Here is a 5822-nt window from a genome sequence, read left to right as displayed (position 1 = left end):
TGCTTCTGTCTTCATGTGGCCTTCTTTCCTGTGTGTCCCTGTGTCTTAGATCTTCCTCTTCTTTCTCTTATAAGGATGCCAATCATTGGATTTAGAGACAACCCTAAATACAGGATGATCTTATCTCAAGATCTTTAGTTTAATTGTATTTGAAAAGACCCTATTTCCAAATATGGATATATTTATAGGTACCGGGAGGCTAGGATTTGGGCATATCATTTTGTAGGACACAATTCAACCCACTGCACAGTAGGTTAAAGAAGAGGTTGACTAAACTCGACTAACCACGACAAGATTCATTTTTATCTCCCTGACTATTGAGGTATTCCTCTGTTCTGAACATCCTTTGTTACTTATTCACATGGAACACAAATACCATCACAATCTGTGCCTGTCCTAAAATGTCTGTCACATACCTTATCTGCATATCTTTTTGTTAACAACTTGCCAATCTTTTTCTCTCCGAGTCCTGACCATCTGGCCAAATTGTTATTATGCTCCATGAATTAGTGCAGATATATACAATATAGATCCATAATCTCTCTATTAAAATAAAGTGTCAGATATATGGCTTGACTTTCTGCTCTTTGGGATAATTCTCTATTTTCTATGTTTCAGAACTTTCCTTGAGTAGGCTTATGAAGTTGCTACAGTTCTCTTCTGGCTAATTCCAGCATATTGTGCAGAAAGATTAGAACGCCCAGGCTTAATATATTTCTCTTTTAGTTAACTAGTTATAACTAGAACTAGTTGTTGTAACCACTATTGTGGTTTGTTTTTATGTTAACTCCCTAGGACAGGGATTGGCAAACTATGGCCCAGGGGCTAAATCTATCCTACTTTTATAAATAAAGTTTCATATGAAAATAGTCATATTCATTTGTTTACATATCATCTCCGACTACTTATACACTATAATGGCAGTGTTGAATAAATATGATCACAGCCATTCAGGCTCACAAAGCCTAAAATATTTACTATCTAGGCCTTTACAGAAAAAAATTTGATTGAAGGAGAGTAAACGGTATAGTTACCATAATGGTTTAAAATCATGCAGTTTATTTTTGCCTTCAATATCTGCTCAAACCCAATCTTATATTAGTTACTTCCCCTTGATGATGATATGTTGCTGCACTCAGTGGGTTGGTGGGTTAGATAAGCCCAATTCTTGTCACTTGTCCCATCATCTAGTGTTTATACATTACTTGCTAATTGCAAGTGAGGTACTGTTATTCTAAAAGAGAATAGTAGTTTTCTAAAAAGGACTTCGTTTTGTTCCCCAAACTTTGTGATTCACCCCATGTAGATATAATGTGATCTCTATCATATACTTTTAACATCAACTAATCTATTGGATCATATGGACTTTCAGTGCATACTGGATCTGTTGCAAATTTTTCTCTTATTCTAGAGAAAACTATAGTACTACCTCTTAAAATTGTTAAGTATGTGGGTTAATTAGTAATTGAATCAGGGAGGAAACCATAAATGTAATTATAATTTATTTCTAAAATCCAAATAGACCCACCAAGCATTGTGTCTCTTCCTTAGTAGTAGGCTTTGTAGGAAGTGAAATTCATCTTTCAATTTGTTTATGTTCCATATCACTATATTCAAAGAATCTTTACCAGGTATCACTTAGTTTTCATAAATGTATCTTCCACACTGGGATTTTTGTGTGTTACGAAGTCATTTAGAATACATCTTGCTATAATGTTTAAATAGCATGCTGTCATCAAGGTAGGGGAATGGTGTGATATTTTTATAAATGAAAACTGTTCAACACTCCTATAGTCTAGGTTGTGACAAGAGAACCACAGAGCTAACATAACTCAGATGACACAGTAAAGGTGTATAGTTGTCACTGCAGATGAAAGCAAGCAACTTATCATGGTCCTTACTAAACAGTATAAGGAAAGCATTTTTTAGCTCAATAACTCTGTATCAAATGTCAGGGGCTGTGCTGAATTACTCCAATTAGGAGATAATCTGGAACAGAAGTTATTAGAGTAATGACCTGGTACGTTTATGATGATGCATAGTCATTCCCCAGGAACCATTGGTCTTCTTCACAATTCAAAAGATAAATTAAATGAAGATGTTACAGGAATCACTACCTTGCATCTTCCAAATATTTGATAATAACATGCTCCCTTTCTGAAATGCCCCTAGGGATGCAGTATTGCATTTTATTTTCTATTTTGGTTGTTGTTGATATTTTAGTGACTTCTATTTGGTTGTTTCATATAATAGATCTTACTGTACAGGTCAGGAAGCCATTGTGGGGTCTTACTAGTTGCCAAAAAATATCTGTTTCAACTATACTTTCAGGAGCTGATTATATCTTTGTAATCACTGGGGCTCACTTTGAGAAAGTCTTAGACCAGAATTTTATTTAATACCTGACTTCTATAAACCCCTAGGTAGACTATTAGACCACATCATTTTAGGTCCCTAGGGATTAGTGTCAAACCTGAGCCATTGCTTAGTGATCCTCCCTAAGTCTATTTCCCTCCATTTCCTCAATTGCTTTAGTAAAGTTTTGAAGATTTACAACATTACTTGTATCAGTAGAAGGGAACTTTACCTCTCCTTCAATAAAGTGACTAAGAGTTGCTGAAGGGGAGGTGGGTGGAGCATGGACCAAACAGGTGTTGGACATTAAGGAAGGTATTTGTTGGAATGAACACTGGGTGTTATTTGTAAGTGATGAACCACTAATTTTTTTTTCCTGAAACCAATACCACACTATATCTTAACTAACTTTAATTAAAAAAAAAAAGACTCCTGATCTATGAGTTGGCTTAGGTATGGCAACTGGGAAAAAGCCTTTGTTACAACTCAGGTCAGAGTTTTGGCCATAAGGCACAGAGTTTTATTTTTATGTTATTTAGATCAAACAATATTTTAGTAGGTTGCCCCTCTTTTTCCATTCCTAGGAGCAAACTGATTAGTCACTTCTACAACTCTCTGTGGGTCAAACATTTAATTCCCCTTTAGCTTTACTACCTATTATGTTAACCATATCCCATCTTGTATCTGGTGTTTTAAACACTGACACTAGGCCTTCACTACCCCAGCATCCTATTATTTCCACTGTCTCCCAGACATCGTTCCTGATATGCAGAGGAACTTCACTCTAAAGGTTTTAATGGATGCAGATGCTCCCTTCACCAAAGAATTGAGAAGTTCCTTTGTGAACGAAATGCTGGTGTGTTCTTGCCTAGGTGATTCTCAGATTGTGTCCTTTGTTCCAAAAGCTCAGCATCTTTGGGAAATTGTTAAAAATACATATTTTCTTCCTTCAACCCAGACTCACTAAATTAGAAACTTTGGGAGTGGGACCCAGAAATTTGTGTTTTAGCAAGTCTTCCAGGTGATTCTACATTATACGAGGTAATGATTACGAGGTAATGATTATTCCAAGGATAATTATTCTACATTATACGAGGTAAATTCTGGTATTGAATATAGGTCATCACTGAGTTGAGGTATCAAATGAGCTCAAAGGTTTCAAATCAATCAAAAGAACTGCTTGATCCACTCCTGGCTGCTTACAGTAACTCATTAAATACTGATTGTCAGTGTATTCATTTTCTAGGATTGCCATAACAAAATACCATAGACTAGGTAGCTCAAACAACAGAAATGCATTTTCGCACAGTTCTGCAGGCCAGAAACCCAAGATCAAGCTGTTGAAAAGCTTTTTTTCTCCTGAGAATTCTCTCCTTGACTTGCAGATGGGCACCTTCTCACTGCATCCTCATACGGCCTTTGCACATCCATTTCTAGTGTCTGTACCTCTTCTTACAAGAACATCAATCATATTGCATTAAATTCCAACCCTAATAACCTCATGTTTACTTGGTCACCTTTTTGAAGGCTGTTTCCCCAACTATAGTCACATGGATTAGGGCATACCCAAATGATCTTATTTAATTTTAATTACCAGGGCTCCTGGGTGGCTCAGTCAGTTAAGCGACCGACTTCAGCTCAGGTCATGACCTCATGGTTCATGAGTTCAAGCCCCATATTGGGCTCTGTGCTAACAGCTAGCTCAGAGCCTGGAACCTGTCTTCGGATTCTGTGTCTCCCTCTCTCTCTGTCCTTCACCCTGCTTGCTCTCTCTCTCTGTCTCTCTCTGTCTCTCTCTCTGTCTCTCTCTCAAAAATAAATAAAAACATAAAAATATTTAATTTAATTACCCCTGTAAAGGGTCTATCTCCAAATATGGTTATATTCTAAGGTACTGGGGGGTTGGGCTTCAACACATATATTTAGAAGGCACACAATTCAGTCCATAACAGTTAAGTAAATGCAGCCATATCAATAAAATCATCCCAGTGTAATGTGGTTTCATTCTCCTTGATCTAGAACAGCAAACATTCTTGAACATATTTCCCAGTCTCTGCTGATATAAATCAAAATTTTGCAAAACGTATTAGTAGATAGATTTCTCCTCCACATTGACACTTTATTCTTATTCCACTGGAGTATATCTGGGGTATTTTATAGACAGATAGATATGCAGGTTATGGGATGGAATTTGAGGAGAATAGACATCATTAGACAAGATTATTGATGTTCTTCAAAGCAAGAATGCCTAGTCTCCCCAAATAGAAAAGAAAGGATTCCTCCTACATTCAAGTGAGGCTCATGATATTATGGGGGTTCAAAGTTTTCAGAATCATTCACATCCACCCAAGTGTAACCATTCTCTTTCTTCAGGGTCTCACTTGTTCATAGTTGTTGCCTTAATATCAGACATGGCTGATGGGGATTAAGGAGGGCACTCGTGAGGAGCACCAGGTGTTGTATGTAAGTGTTGAAACATTAAATTCTACACCTAAAACTAATATTACACTGTATGTTAAACTAACTGGAATTGAAATTAAAACTTGGAAAAAAGTATCAGGGACATGGCACAACTGAATTTAAATTATGTTGTAATTCAATAACCCATGAAAAAGTCTGTGATATCCCCAGTGTTGTAGGTATTCAGTCTCTCACTATGTCCTTCTGCTTAACAGTGGGATAAAACAAAAGCCTGGCTACCCAAGGCCTAAAGATATTGGTCCTAAGTAAAGCATCAATGAGAAAAGAAGAAACAACTAAAGGTTTTTAAAGTATACAGGAATTTAATTCAGGATATTAAATAATGAAAATGTTGGAAGAACTGGAGGAACAAAAAAGTTTGTTTGAAGAACCCTAGGAAGTCATGATCACTCCATAGGACTCCCAAGGCTCACACATAGCTGATATTCCTTGAGCTGCCCTCTTTGGTACTTAGCAGGAGCTGAGTGTCAATCACTCACCTTTGCCACTTCTGGAAGCAGTACTTGAAATAGGCATTGCTGGAACTTCTGCTGCTGCCACTTTCAGAAGAATGGCTTCTACATTCATCCCATCTTCTAATCTCAATGAAGTACTTTCCGCCATCTCTGGAAATGCTTTTCCACAACACTTGTATTTGTTAATTTGTTTTTCCAACAGGATTCTTCAAATTTAGAGATATGTTTAAAAGAAGAATCTAGAGAGGTTTCTGATCTATCCAGTTACAGATATTTGTTTCAGAGTGGTCTACGTGGATCTTCCTCTTACTGTGATTTTGCTAATTTAGACAACCAATGAAGGCCAATCCTCCCTCACCTCTTCTCTGGACTCAGTGTGTCTTTGTTGGCCATTCCTCTTCTGTCCATAACTTCTGTCTCATTCTTTCCTTCCTTCCTTCCTTCCTTCCTTCCTTCTTCTCTCTCTCTCTCTCTCTCTCTCTCTCTCTCTCTCTCTCTGTAGATAGGCCAAAATCACTGATTAATCAAGAA

This window comes from Prionailurus viverrinus, chromosome C1 (genome assembly GCF_022837055.1).
Source record: "Prionailurus viverrinus isolate Anna chromosome C1, UM_Priviv_1.0, whole genome shotgun sequence".
NCBI lineage: Eukaryota > Metazoa > Chordata > Mammalia > Carnivora > Felidae > Prionailurus > Prionailurus viverrinus.
Note: the sequence above shows the minus strand (reverse complement) of the source record.